The sequence below is a fragment of the Theropithecus gelada genome, chromosome 5, assembly GCF_003255815.1.
Source record: "Theropithecus gelada isolate Dixy chromosome 5, Tgel_1.0, whole genome shotgun sequence".
In the NCBI taxonomy this organism is placed as follows: Eukaryota; Metazoa; Chordata; class Mammalia; order Primates; family Cercopithecidae; genus Theropithecus; species Theropithecus gelada.
In genome coordinates, this window is record NC_037672.1 from 139,937,407 (window position 1) to 139,953,847 (window position 16,441).

The 16,441-nt window shown below is 39.1% G+C and overlaps 1 protein-coding gene across 3 annotated transcripts in view; it reads right to left on the reverse strand.

Moving 5' to 3' along the window:
• INPP4B (inositol polyphosphate-4-phosphatase type II B) overlaps positions 1-16,441 on the reverse strand; it is an 807,120-nt gene that overhangs the window by 651,252 nt on the left and 139,427 nt on the right. The gene's annotated exons all lie outside the window — the stretch shown is intronic.

Genomic DNA, 16,441 nt, shown 5'->3' on the forward strand with positions numbered 1-16,441 from the left:
TTTTGGTGAAAACACTTCTGTAACTGAACATGGGACGAACAACCTCTATATCATTTTCCCTTTTAATACTGTTAGGCTTTCCCCAACCCACACCAGTGCCATCAGCCTTGCTCCCAGAAAAGCTACCTAAATTCTCTGAGTTGCCATTAATAAAAACAGAGTCTGGGATCAACTGTGAAAGTGAATTATATACATGAGTTTATAAATCAAAATAATACTCTAACAAAATAGGTAAGCCAAGTTTATTGTTTCTGGCAGTAGGCTTTAACCATGTGATAATGTTCTGTTGATTTCTCTTAAAAATGTCCTCCAATTATATAAAACTGTCAATCAATCTCAGTCAAACAAGATTTGGACAATGTATTCTTAGTGGGCTTTTCTGTATTATTAATGATAAGAACTTATTTGCTTTATTACTTTATATGGCCAAAACATACACTGGAAACCTACAAGAAAAATCGGAGACAAAGGTGAGCTATGAGCAAGGAACTGAAGAAAATGCAGCCATGAAAATTTCCCAATATTATGAGTTATTCAGATCTCCAAGCTGGATCAACTAGAAATCCTAGATCATGAGGCACGGGTAAAAGTTCTTAAATAGGGCAAAAACATTACAAATTCCTTTCTAGGCCATGACTTACTTAAATCACATTTTGTTCCTGCATTCATATACAAATAACAATAATAATAAAATCCTTATCAGATAAACTCAGATTTTTTAAGACTACATTTGAGAATTTCAAATTCCTAGAATACTGAATATTTAACAAAATAAAGGGCTATAATTTAAGGTTAGCATCTTATAATATGAAACATGCTTGAATTTAGAAAGAGTATGGTGCATGAAGACTGGCTGTGAAAATTTTAAAATTCTAATCTGCTTGTAAAACACTCAAGCTAAAATAAATCTTGACTTTAATTAAGATAAGTAACCACAGCTATATGGCTACTGTTAGCATGAACATGCCCTTACCAGTAAGAGAAAACGATTCAGTTACAGATCTTACAACTTATAAACAATTTTTTTCTGAAACATCATTTTTATTGATTTGAAATCAACAGACTTTTCATAAGCTATTTCTCATAGAAAAAAAGACATATGAGATTAATTTTTAAATCTTAGCACTGAAAGGATAGGTCACCATTTCTCCTTCCAGTGTTATTCTTGTCATAACTATTTGAGATTTCAGTTTCCACAGATATGATCTTGCCTTTTGTCTTAAATGATTGTCTCCACTTTATTAGGACTACTCATTTTCATTACTAGACCCTAGATCTTGTCACTACCAATATCTGAACTTTCTCCAGATCTCAATCATAAGCATCTCATTTCCTAATTTTTCTAACTCCCATTCTGTGTCCAACAGTCTTTAAGCCGCATCAGGACCTACTGAGGAATCTGGGTTTTGACTAAAAACCTACTGTGATCTTTCAGGCCTAACCCCAGGCAGTTACAAGGACTTTTCCTGGCAGACCTGAACTACCATCCTCATACCAGACTTGGTGTGCAGCCAGTGCATTACTGAAAGGAGTTGCAGTCACAGACTCAGGCACCCCGGGCTGGCCATGCGCTTATGCACATCCGTGTTCTTAGCTCAGCAAGAAGGCCTTCAGGAACCTCTGCTAAGAACTTATCATTTGGAAGAGCTGAAGGGGAACCTTGAAGACACTTTTCTCCACTCTAGCTCAATAATTTTTTACTCCTACCCCTTCCTTTTCACCATTTTCCCTGGGGCCCTAGTACATAAAACTAAAGGAGGCTTTTGTTCAAGACTACCTCAGCAGTCAAGCAATTCCCCACGTGTATTGATTCACCTGACCCTCAGATATTCAGTACTGTTTCATGGGTGAAATGGATAGAGGCAGTGCATGAGTGGGGTGGCAGTGGGAAGTGGTAGAGAGAGTGGTCAGAACTTTCTCTGGTTTAGCCTCTTGCTTATACTATCACAGTGCGTGATTAAATGTTTGAGCGTTATTTCATTGTGGCTTATTGTCATAATCAGCTATTCTGACGCATGGTAGGTAGCAGAGCACAGCTCTCTCCAGCTCAGCTTGGCCCCTGACACCTACAATCCATTGTACAACCACCTTTTCAATATACCTTCCCTCCTCATGTCCTCATTTCCAGTCTTATCCAGCTTAAATGTCATGGTTGTTTATTGCATTCAGCCACATCTTTATACCCCAAACTACCATGACTCTCTTGCACTTCATCATGCTCACTTGGGAAAATCATGTGCTTGGTAAAACCAACTCTCCACCTACTCTGCCCTTTTACCTGTGTGGTTGAATGTGTCTGGAGAAAATCCCATAACCATACTGACCAGCGTTGCTTTATATACATGATCTCTATCTTCAATGGCAAATATACTCTACATCCCTGATCCATTCACTCTTCCATATACCTCAAATTCTATTAAATACTTTTGTCTCCTATTAAACATCTGACACCCCCTCCATCTTTATGTCTCTCTGACACTGTGCTTCCTATTTCAGTAAAAAAATATAAGCAATTGGAAGATATGCAAGCTCCCATCAGAAGGTATGCGATATCTAGACCCTTTTAACAACCTCATCTGCACTTGTATATCCTGCCTGTTCTCCATCATTGTGAGTCAACTCTATATGCATTTGTCTAAAACCAACTCCAATTTATACTAAATCTCACCTCCTCTTGCCTACTCAAGGGCATCATTTTAGCATTTTCTTTTTCTTTTCTATAGTTTTCCCCTCTCCACTAGTTCTTTTTCTTCAGTATGCAAACAATGTTACTTCTCCCATCTTAAAAAAACAAAACAAAAAAATTTTATTCAGCAACCACCTTCTTTCTCTCTCTCCCTGTATAGTAAAGCATCTTACTAGATTTGCCTATACTCATGGTCTTCAAAGTTTCTTCTCCAATCCTTTCTCGCAACCATTTCAATCTAGCTTTGGCACTCATTACTTTATCAAGTCTGATGATGCCAAGTAGTAACTTCCAAAACCACAAGGGGGAGAGAAAAAAAAAAAAAAAAACTAGTGTCACAATGAATGAGGAATTTGAACAATATGTGGATACGGGTAATAATAAACTTTTTATTATTTAAAATGAAGGCATCAAATTTAACTTAAATAATGAGAGCACTAGTTGGATACATTTTATGGCTTCTCTTTTCCATAAATTCACAGTACTGAGTTGAATATGGTTTGTATAATTCTTTTTTGTGCTGTATCTTGTATTCCTTCAACTCAATCTATAGGAATTGAAGATGAAACCAATCAGATTCCTATAGAATTGCACTTATTTCCATAGTAGGATAGACAATTGCTTCTTTTCTTCAAAGTGTCTGTTCCAAATTCTATTAACCCCTTCATTCCATATTTGGGAAAGAAAAGAGCAATCTTATTTAAGAAAACAAGTAGTCATTATACACTTGCCCAATTTTTAACTATGTTTTTGCCCTGCCTTATTTACATGAAACATCTTTTTAAATTTTTGCAGCAGGTGCATTTTCCTATCTCAGATTATAATCTTTTCTTAGAAGCAGGTCACGTGACCTTTCTGTGAAATTATGTGTGGTTTTGTGTTTGTGCATCAGTGAAATGAATTTATATTTTTATACCAGTTTTCAATATAAAAACTATCTGGACCAAGAATTGTTAGGTAATATTATACCTAAAATATTACAAAATATTGATATCCAGATGATTTAAACATTTGTTATCTCAGAACACATTATGGTTAAGATCATGTATTAGTCAGTACTATAGATCAAAAACAAAAGAAATAGGCTCTGGCTACCTTAATCCATAAGAAAATTTATGGGAGAGATAACAGCATTAATGGAAGGCTAGAGGGCCAGTCTTGGGGAACTGTTGGGAGGAAAGGAGCCCCAAGAAGGTAGGAATCACAGAAGAGTTTATAAGGCAAGAACAAACTGGTCTGCTTGCCACTCCTGGAGCAGCTTCTACTTGAAAGTTTCAGAAAAGTGCAGGTGGTAAACAAGGTATGTCATAATTGCCACTGATTGCTCCAAGGTAAAAGGAGAGGATATCCCACCCATTTGGTTTCCATAGTGGTTAGTAGGTACTCCCTCCTGCCAGCTTCTCCACAGTAGGAGATGCCCCAAAACAGAGGGTGGAAATGATGTAGTATAGCCAGGAGAATGAGGAAGGTCAGCTATAAGGCTCCTTAAAGGAATGCCACACGGATCCAATGAGGTCAAGGGCAGCCACACTCTAACTGGTGCAATCAGGCTGGCATGATCATCAGAAACATGCTGAAAATGAAAAATAATAACAAGCAGTGCCGAGGAGCCAAAAAAAAAAAAAAGGTAAGGTTTCATGGAAAGAAAAAGGGATTTGTCTTGGTAACAGTTTGGGCTTGCTTCTATTTCACCAAATATATACTAACATATATGAAATTATGGAGTTTTGTGTTAAACACTAGTTTGAAAGTTACCATTTCTCCTACTAGATACCTTCCTGAACAATTGCTTATAGTCAAACTCAACAGTAAGGGGTTAGTACCTATACTCTGATATGCAGAAGAAAGAGGCAACTATGGAGAGCCTGAAAATCTCATACTGTAGGTGATAAGCCCTTCTAGACACTTATCAAATAGACACTTGAGTAGGTTGACTACGTAGGTGAACTATGGAAGTTTCTCAAAGTTGAATGAACACAATAAATATTTGTATTTACTCAAATAGTCTACATATTTTTATGTCTACTATACTATATATACTAGTACTAAAAATTTACTCACATTTATTACATATTATGAGAGTCCAACACAAAATGAACTAGATGAAATCAAATTTCTAGAAAGAGTTAGACTCCCACCCACCCTGAAGCTCAACCAAGTCAAGCCTAAGTTAGGAGCCTGAGCAATCTGTTAGCAGTCTTACCAATATAAGGTTTTCCTGGCTTGTAACCCCACACACAGACCCTGTCACCTTTTCTGTGCTTTCATGGTTTTGTCCTCCTTAAGCTTTAGTAGTTTCTTTTAAAAAAATCATTCTTTCAAGTTCAAATTGTCTGTTACAATTAGACACAAAAGATTCCATATAGGCACTGGGTGGAGTTTATTTCTTGTGTGTGGTTCACAGAATTCTCGTTAATGAGGCCCTCTTAAAAACCATCTACACTTTTTTATTCCAGACTTTATCATATTCTGGAAAGCCTAATTACTTACTTTAAAAACATACAAACAGAAATCTCTTCACTAGATTATGATTTAAAGAATGAACTTCGAGGCCAGGCATGGTGGCTCATGCCTGTGATCCCAGCACTTTGGGAGGCCAACGTGGGCAGATAATCTGAGGTCAGGAGTTCGAGACCAGCTTGACCACCATGGAGAAACCCCATCTCTACTAAAATTAAAATACAAAATTAGCCAGGCATGGTGGTGCACGCCTGTAATCCCAGCTACTCGGGAGGCTGAGGCAGGAGAATCGCTCGAACCCAGGAGGTGGAGGTTGTGGTGAGCCGAGATCATGCCACTGCACTCCAGCCTGGGCAACAAGAGGAAAACTCTGTCTCAAAAAAAAAAAAAAGAAAGAAAAGAAAAGAAAAGAAAAAAAAAATGAATAAACTTTGAATTTACTTTGGGTTCACAAACTATAACATTTTTAAATAAAGATTGATTTCTGCCAAAAAAAAAAAAATTCCCTAATTTGGTTGCATAGCATTAGTGATTTTGGTGCTGACTACATCTGAAGTTAGATAACATTGAATAAGACATTTTTATCAACAAGTACTAATGTCTATCATGTTGAAGAAAAACTAGTTTATCTAGAGTACTTGCTTTGGAATTAATAAGATGTGAGTTTAAGCCTGACTCAGAAACTTAGTAGCCGTGTTATTTTGTGCAAGTTACTTAACTTCTATCAGCTCGATTTCCTCACCTGCAAAAGGACGATAATAATATGTAATGATTAAAATGAAGAGATTGTGAAGAAACTTGGTAGAAAAACTGTTACTCTCTCTCCTGCCCTCTTTGTGAGTCTTTCCAGGCCATTTTTATCCTTTAGTTAATGTAAATGAGACACTCACAATGTCCTCAACTTGTTGTATTGGCCTTTCCAAACATAGCCACTTTCTCACAAACAACAAATATGTATTTGAAATCTCAGAATTTTAAATTAATAATCAGTTTTCCATTTTTAAAAAGATAATACCTCACAATAATGATAATACATTCTGCAGCAAGTTAGATTCAATGGTTAGGTCACAATACTATTATGACAGAAGTACTGTTAAAGGAACATTATGGGGGCAGAGATGACAATGCTAGCCTTAAACAGATTGTTAAGAAGGTAGAGAGAACAAGAGCTTCCGGAGAATAAAAGAAAAATGTGCTCCCAAACTTGGTGATGAGTCCAGTGAGTCCCATTAAACAAATTAGCAGGTTTGGAGCATAGGGTTTGATGTTTATGAGTATATAAATAAAAAGCTTGTTTTCTCTGGGGCATCTTAATTTACTACAGCATGTCTCATCGTTCCTGAAAGAATGAATGATGTAATTATTAATACCCCTAAGAATGAGTTCATCCTGGGATAAAAATGGGCTCCTCTCTGAGGGCAGAATGCATTGGCACCAAACTCTGGAGCATAAAGAAGACCAGATGCATTACAGTAAGAAAAGGGGGCTAACTCGGGCAACAAGTGAACGAGCAGCACCAGACCAGTAACTCAGAAGAGCTCCACCATTTGGTGCAGCCCAATATGAGAACATTCCCTTCAAAGTATGGAAGGAGATAGTGTATCCAAAATCTGGCACTTAACTAGCCAGGAGCAAGGACTGACCTTAGAAGCAAAAGGGGGCGGTACCTCCCCAATACCAATGAGAGTGCATCGGTAGGAATATCTATTAGAAGGAGCTGTGTTTCACAGAGCAGAGGACTCACAGACTCACCAGCAACACAGGATGCAACAGGAAGGCAAGATAAGGAGGCCGGAATGAACAAACCGCAGGAACTTGTTCCAGAACATGTATGAAGAAAACGTTTAAAAACAAAACAAAACAACCTGGGGCATGACGGTGGGGTGGTGGAGGGGAGGCACAGAGTATGAGACTGATAAATAACATATTGGAAACATTTTGAGATAGCTAATTTTCAGCAACAAATCAGTAAAGAACTTCTGCCACAAGAATTTACTAAAAAAATTAATTGCATTGAGTTATATAATGGTGAGTACAATGATATATGAATTATATATAATTTGATAAAACTACCCCTTGAGACATCAACTTCATTTAAATCCTGTCTAAACAAGACATGTGTGGCCTCTATGACTTCACAGAATGAATTCCTTCATCATGCAGAATTCCCTTAACTTCTTGCCACAAAACTTACCCATTTACAGGCTTCTACACATTTTTTTTACTCATTCCTCCCATTACCATGGGGAAGTTAAATTTAAAATTAACTTCCCTCCAATGCTCTGTACGAATTCCCTTCCCAGTTGCTCAAAGATCGCTATCATTTGCATATTCTAAAACCTGCATCTTTCCTGTTCTCTTCTACTAACTTTTCTCTATTGCCACGTAAACATACTGAAGATTCCTTTATTCTTAACAAATGACAAGAACAACTCTCCCTCAAGCCCTTGCTCCTGATAGTCATTGCACTTATTCTTACAACTTACAAACCTCTTGACATAAATGCCAATTTTCTATGCACTTCTCACCCCCTACCCATCCTTCACGTCACAGTAATCTGGCTTTTGCTCCTACCTTCCCTGATTAGTGCCCTCTTAACCATCACTTTGTCCCTTGACTAACCACTAAATGTAATGCATTTCTCAGTTGTTATCTTATTTTGCATTTCAGAAACATTTACTCTTATTGGCCTTTACCCCTTGAAATTCACCATACCCTCCTGGTTTTCCCTCAGACCTTTGTTCTCAATAACTTTTACTGGCTCTTTCTTCCTCTGACTGTTCTTAAACTACTGTTCCTTCCTGGTCATATTTTATTTCCAATATAAACATATTTCCTGGAAATGTTCTCCACTGCCCTGCATTAGATGGGAACCTTGATGTTCAGGACCATCAGTTCTCTATTGACAGTCCAGATCATGTTTCTCCGCTGGACAGCTTCTACAGGCAATCCTGCACAGTCACTGAATGTATCATCTCCCACAGACTGACTCTCCCTTTTTCATGCATCTCAGTGAATGATTGAAGCCATGAACTTAATTGATCAGTAAAAATTCTGCATATTATCCTTCTCTTCCTACCAAGTCTCTCTGCCCATTCCCACCCCAAACACACACACACACACACACACACACACAGAGTCAATCATATTCTCCTGACTTCCAAGACTAGATTATTTCTCTTCAGCCATTCTACTACCCTCAATCATATATTGCTTCTGGGAAGCTGCAATTGGGGTGATATGTCCTAATGGTTCCAAGCATGAGTCTCTAAGACAGAGACTGATTCCTACCTCGCTGCCACTCATTCACGGTGCTACTTTCGACAATCTGTTAATGTCTCTAAGCTTTCATCTCCTCATCTTTACAGCTGGAATTATTATAAACTCCAGCTTCACAGGATTATCTTAATAATTAAATGAGATAATGTACAAGGTTTTGTTATAATGCTGTCAAATAGTTAAGCAGTCAGTATACTGCATTGACAGTGTTTCCAGGCTGCCAGTCTTACTCCTTGGTCTCTACTCTCCACAGTGCAACCTGGGTGATTGTCCTAAATAGAAATGTAATAAAGCTCCCAAATTAAAACCATTTGGTGGTTCCTGTTACACATAGGACAAAATCCAAATCCATTAAGGTGACTCACCAGCTCCTTCATGGCCTGGCATCTTCCACACTCCCAGCCTCATCTCTCAACCTTTCCTCCTGTCCTCTGTCATACTCACAGGTAATTTCCTTCCATTCTGCACTAAACTTTGTGCTTTCACATCTCCAAACTTCGCAAATGCAATTATCCACATTTGAACATCTTTCCCACTCCTGTTTGCCTGGCTAACGCTGTCAGGCCTAAGCCCTCGAGGCCATTGCCTGGGCTGTGAATATCCATAGCACCTTGGCATACCCAGAGCACAGCTACACTTGTTTGGATGTCTGTCTCCCTTTCTGGATTTTAAACTCTGTGAGAGAGTAGTGGATATGTATCTTGTTAACCTTTGTACTTTGTTCGTGATTGATAATAACAATTTTGAGAAACTACATCAATCAATCAATCAATCAATAAGTTGGGCTGCTTAATGGCCTTATACAGAGAAAAGGAGCATCCTGTCCTTTGTCTAGTTTGGCTAGGAGTATGTGTTTGTTTACTCATCTATTTTATGTGGTTTGTTAACATGACTCAATACCCAGAGCTCAGCCACCAGAGCTGATGACCTGACATTAAAAACCACTAATCCATTAAGCTGTAATCATCCTAGGCTAAGGCTAAACAAGCAAGCCTGGCTTTACTGCATGCTTCAAAAACAAATCCCATTGGCTGAAGTTTAAAGCAGGGATCTCACATTCATACACCTACACAGGCCAGACAAGCCTCACAAATGAGTGATATGTATTATACAACATGCATTTGCTGGGTAATGTAAAGGGGCTGGGCTTAAAGGAGAACACAGGCCTTGTCTAAAGATACTAGATGTTGCTGAACTCCAGTGAATTATTTCAGATATTCTGGCTTATACTTTACATCTGGAAATCTAAAATTTGCATATGAAGCTCCTTATCTTAAAACTTGGCTTATTAAAATAACAGGAAACAAACAAAATAAATCTATGGGTTCTGTCTGGCTCCTATGAATGATCAATTCATAATCTTAACTTTAGACCAATGAGAAAGAAGACAGAATTGTAAGTTGTGAATAGATAAGTACAAAGTATCAAGTCCACCAATCCCTGCACTGGATCAGCACCTTCTTCTACTCAATTACTCTCCGAAACTTCAGTGTTATCCTCAACCACTCTCTTGACATACACCCTCTTACTCTCAGCAGAAGATCTTAATTCATAAAGAAACTCAGAGATATTAGTAAACATCCTCCTTGTCTTCCCATTCTCAGTCTACAAACTTAAGTATAATTGGAACCACTCAACCTCAAAGGAGAGGTGGCCGTTCTCTTCTTTAACAGGAATCCTCCTACTTTTTTTCCCAATACAGTGTGATCCCATTAATTATCTTGTCTCTATCAAGGCTCCTTAGTTATGTCTTTCTGATATGGTTTGGATTTGTGTCCCACCCAAATCTCATGTTGAATTGTAATCTGCAGTGTTGGAGGAAGGGCCCGGTGGGATGTGATTGGATCATGAGGGTGGACTTCCCCTTTCTGTTCTCATTATAATGAGTGAATTCTCACGAGATCTGGTTGTTTAAAAGTGTGTAGCACCTCCCCCTTCACTCTCTTACTCCTGCTCTAGCCATGTAAAATGTGCCTCGTTCCTCTTGGCCTTCTGCCACGATTGCAAGTTTCCTGAGATTTCCCCAGCCATGCTTCCTGTACAACCTGTGGAACCATGAGATAATTAAACTTGTTTTCTTTATAAATTACCTAGTCTCAAGTAGTTCTTTATAGCAATGCAAGAACAAGCAAATACAGAAAATTGGTAGCAGGAACCGGGCATTGCTATAAAGATAGATGAAAATGTGGAAGCACCTTTGGAACTGGGTAATGGACAGAGGTTGGAACAATTTAGAGGGCTCAGAACAAGAAAGAAAGATAAAGGAAAATTTGGAACTCCCTAGAGACTTGTTAAATTATTGTGACCAAAATGCTGATAGTGATATGGACAATGAAATCCAGACTAAGGTGCTCTCAGGTGGAGATGAGGAACTTATTGGGAAATGGAGCAGAGGCCGCTTTTGTTATGCATTAGCAAAGAGGTTGGCGGCATTGTACCCCTGTCCTAGAAATCTGTGGAACTTTGAACTTCAGAGTGATGATTTTGAGTATCTGGTGGAAAAAATTTCTAAGCAGCAAAGCATTCAAGATGTGGCTTGGCTGCTCCTAACAAAGTATGCTCATATGTGTAGGCAAACAGATGACCTGAAACTGGAACTTATTTTTAAAAAGGGAAGCAGAGCATAAAAGTTTAGAAAATTTGCAGCCTCACCATGTGGTAGAAAATAAAAACTCGAAGATGGCCGAATAGGAACAGCTCCAGTCTCCAACTCCCAGCGCGAGCGACACAGAAGACCGGTGATTTCTGCATTTTCAACTGAGGTACTGGGTTCATCTCACTGGGGAGTGCCGGACCATCGGTGCTGGTCAGCTGCTGCAGCCCAACCACCATTGGTTCTTTGAAACCAATGAGAACAAAGATACAACATACCAGAATCTCTGGGACACATTTAAAGCAGTGTGTAGAGGGAAATTTATAGCACTAAATGCCCACAAGAGAAAGCAGGAAAGATCTAAAACTGACACTCTAACATCGCAATTAAAAGAACTAGAGAAGCAAGAGCAAACACATTTGAAAGCTAGCAGAAGGCAAGAAATAACTAAGATCAGAGCAGAACTGAAGGAGATAGAGACACAAAAAACCCTCCAAAAAATCAATGAATCCAGGAGTTGGTTTTTTGAAAAGATCAACAAAATTGACAGACCACTAGCAAGACTAATAAAGAAGAAAAGAGAGAAGAATCAAATCGACGCAATTAAAAATGATAAAGCGGATATCACCACCGACCCCACAGAAATACAAACTACCAGCAGAGAATACTATAAACACCTCTACGCAAATAAACTGGAAAATCTAGAAGAAATGGATAATTTCCTGGACACTTACACTCTTCCAAGACTAAACCAGGAAGAAGTTGAATCCCTGAATAGACCAATAGCAGGCTCTGAAATTGAGGCAATAATTAATAGCCTACCAACCAAAAAAAGTCCAAGACCAGATGGATTCACAGCTGAATTCTACCAGAGGTACAAGGAGGAGTTGGTACCATTCCTTCTGAAACTATTCCAATCAATCGAAAAAGAGGGAATCCTCCCTAACTCATTTCATGAGGCCAACATCATCCTGATACCAAAGCCTGGCAGAGACACAACAAAAAAAAGAGAATTTTAGACCAATATCCCTGATGAACATCGATGCAAAAATCCTCAATAAAATACTGGCAAACCGGATTGAGCAACACATCAAAAAGCTTATCCACCATGATCAAGTGGGCTTCATCCCTGGGATGCAAGGCTGGTTCAACATTCGCAAATCAATAAACATAATCCAGCATATAAACAGAACCAAAGACAAGAACCACATGATAATCTCAATAGATGCAGAAAAGGCTTTTGACAAAATTCAACAGCCCTTCATGCTAAAAACACTCAATAGATTCGGTATTGATGGAACGTACCTCAAAATCATAAGAGCTATTTATGACAAACCCACAGCCAATATCATACTGAATGGGCAAAAACTGGAAAAATTCCCTTTGAAAACTGGCACAAGACAGGGATGCCCTCTCTCACCACTCCTATTCAACATAGTGTTGGAAGTTCAGGCTAGGGCAATCAGGCAAGAGAAAGAAATCAAGGGTATTCAGTTAGGAAAAGAAGAAGTCAAATTGTCCCTCTTTGCAGATGACATGATTGTATATTTAGAAAACCCCATTGTCTCAGCCCAAAATCTCCTTAAGCTGATAAGCAACTTTAGCAAAGTCTCAGGATAGAAAATTAATGTGCAAAAATCACAAGCATTCTTATACACCAGTAACAGACAAACACAGAGCCAAATCAGGAATGAACTTCCATTCACAATTGCTTCAAAGAGAATAAAATACCTAGGAATCCAACTTACAAGGGATGTAAAGGACCTCTTCAAGGAGAACTACAAACCACTGCTCAGTGAAATAAAAGAGGACACAAACAAATGGAAGAACATACCATGCTCATGGATAGGAAGAATCAATATCGTGAAAATGGCCATACTGCCCAAGGTAATTTATAGATTCAATGCCATCTCCATCAAGCTACCAATGAGTTTCTTTACAGAATTGGAAAAAACTGCTTTAAAGTTCATATGGAACCAAAAAAAGAGCCCACATCTCCAAGACAATCCTAAGTCAAAAGAACAAAGCTGGAGGCATCACGCTACCTGACTTCAAACTATACTACAAGGCTACAGTAACCAAAACAGCATGGTACTGGTACCAAAACAGAGATATAGACCAATGGAACAGAACAGAGTCCTCAGAAATAATACCACACATCTACAGCCATCTGATCTTTGACAAACCTGAGAGAAACAAGAAATGGGGAAAGGATTCCCTATTTAATAAATGGTGCTGGGAAAATTGGCTAGCCATAAGTAGAAAGCTGAAACTGGATCCTTTCCTTACTCCTTATACGAAAATTAATTCAAGATGGATTAGAGACTTAAATGTTAGACCTAATACCATAAAAATCCTAGAGAAAAACCTAGGTAGTACCATTCAGGACATAGGCATGGGCAAAGACTTCATGTCTAAAACACCAAAAGCAACGGCAGCAAAAGCCAAAATTGACAAATGGGATCTCATTAAACTAAAGAGCTTCTGCACAGCAAAAGAAACTACCATCAGAGTGAACAGGCAACCTACAGATTGGGAGAAAATTTTTGCAATCTACTCATCTGACAAAGGGCTAATATCCAGAACCTATAAAGAACTCAAACAAATTTATAAGAAAAAAACAAACAGCCCCATCAAAAAGTGGGCAAAGGATATGAACAGACATTTCTCAAAAGAAGACATTCATACAGCCAACAGACACATGAAAAAATGCTCAGCATCACTGGCCATCAGAGAAATGCAAATCAAAACCACAATGAGATACCATCTCACACCAGTTAGAATGGCGATCATTAAAAAGTCAGGAAACAACAGGTGCTGGAGAGGATGTGGAGAAATAGGAACACTTTTACACTGTTGGTGGGATTGTAAACTAGTTCAACCATTATGGAAAACAGTATGGCGATTCCTCAAGGATCTAGAACTAGATGTACCATATGACCCAGCCATCCCATTACTGGGGATATACCCAAAGGATTATAAATTATGCTGCTATAAAGACACATGCACACGTATGTTTATTGCGGCACTATTCACAATAGCAAAGACTTGGAATCAACCCAAATGTCCATCAGTGACAGATTGGATTAAGAAAATGTGGCACATATACACCATGGAATACTATGCAGCCATAAAAAAGGATGAGTTTGTGTCCTTTGTAGGGACATGGATGCAGCTGGAAACCATCATTCTTAGCAAACTATCACAAGATCAGAAAACCAAACACCGCATGTTCTCACTCATAGGTGGGAACTGAACAATGAGATCACTTGGACTCAGGAAGGGGAACATCACACACTGGGGCCTATCATGGGGAGGGGGGAGGGGGGAGGGATTGCATTGGGAGTTATACCTGATGTAAATGACGAGTTGATGGGTGCAGCACACCAACATGGCACAAGTATACATATGTAACAAACCTGCACGTTATGCACATGTACGCTACAACTTAAAGTATAATAATAATAAATAAATTTTTAAAAATAAATAAATAAAATAAAAACCCATTTTCTGGGGAGGAATTCAAGCAAGCTGCAGAAATTTGCATAGGTAAAGATAGAATATTAATAGCAGAGACAATGGGGAAAATGCCTCAAAGGCATTTCAAAAAACTTCAAGGCAGCCTCTCCCATCACAGGCCCATAGGGAGGAATGGTTTTGTGGACTGGGTCCAGGGCTGCCCTGTGCAACCTCAGGACACTGCTCTCTGCATCCCAGCCACTCCAGCTCCACCTGTGGCTAAAAGGGCCGTAGATACATCTCACGCTGCTGCTCCAGAGGGTGTAAGCTATAACCCTTGGTGGCTTCCATGTGGTGTTAAGCCTGAAAGTGCACAGAGGGCAAGAGTTGAGACTTGGGAGCCTCTGCCTAGATTTCAGAGAATGTATAGAAACACCTGAATATCCAGGCAGAAGTCTGCTGCTGGGGTGGACCCCTCATGGAGAACCTCTACTGGGGCAATATGGAGGGTAAATGTGGCACACAGAATCTCCACTGTGGCACTGCCTAGCAGAGCTGTGAGAAGAAGGCTACTCCAGACCTCATAATAGTAGATCTACCAACAGCTTATACTGTGTGCCTGGAAAAGCTTCAGCCACTCAACGCCAGCCTGTGAAAGCAGTGGAGGGGGCTGTACCCTGCAGAACCAAAGGGGCGGAGATGACCAATGCCTTGGGAGCCCATCCCTTGCATCAGTGTGCCCTGGATGTGAGACATGGAGTCAAATGAGATTATTTTGGAGCTTTAAGATTTAATAACTGCCTTGCTGGGTTTTGGACTTGCATGGGGCCTGTAGCACCTTTGTTTTGGCTGGTTTCTTCTTTTTGGAATGAGTGCATTTATCCAATGCCTGTACTCCCATTGTATCTTAGAAGTAACTAACTTGTTTTTAATTTTACAGGCTCATAGGTGGAAGGGACTTTCCTTGTCTCAGATTAGACTTTGGACTGTGGACTTTTGAGTTAATGCTGAAATGAGTTAAGACTTTGGGGGACTGTTAAGAAGGGATGGTTGCATTTTACAATGTAAGAAGGACATGAGATTTAGGAGAGGCCAGAGGTGAAATTATATGGTTTAGATTTGTGTCCCTGCCCAAATCTCATGTCAAATTGTAATCACCAATGTTGGAAAAGGGGTCTGGTGGGATGTGATTGTATTATGGGGGCAGACTTCTCCCTTGCTGTTCTCATAATAGTGAGTTCTCATGAGATCTGGTTGTTTAAAACTGTGTAGCACCTGCCATTCACTCTTTCTCCTGCTCCAGCCATGTAAGGTGTACATCCTTCCTCTTCTCCTACCACCATGAGTGTAAGTTTCCTGAGACCTCCCTGGCCATGCTTGCTATACAGCCTGTGGAACCATGAGCCAATTAAATCTCCTCCTGTATTAATTACCCAGTATTAGGTAGTTCTTTATAGAAATGCAATAATGGACTAATACACTTTCTTTTCAACTTATTACCTGCTTTGTCTCAGAAGGGAAATTGTCTTTTGATCTGTAACCCCCTCTGTCTACTGCCCACCTCTCATTTCCTTTCAAGTTTATTTTTCATATTATTCTATAAGCTTTAGTATTGCATTGGCATAGATTTATAGCACAGGAGGAAATAATCATTTCTATTGGCCTATGCAAATTTTCTGACTTTCAAAAAATATATTACTTAATGCCATTTGTTTATTTGACAAATATGTCTTAGCCTCTAGTATACGCCAAGCACTGCTCAAGAAGATCCATTCCAGATCTCAATAGGGATGAAAGCTCTCCAGCACGGTTAACTCCTTCTGCCCTAGGCCATGGATCTCCATCTCAGAGGTCATAGAGGCAGAATAAAATCAAAGTAGGGAAACTTGCCCATATTTTTTGTTGGAAGGATAAATTTATGAGCATAGCCAATGCCTTTAACTGTATACTGAGTCTTAATGATA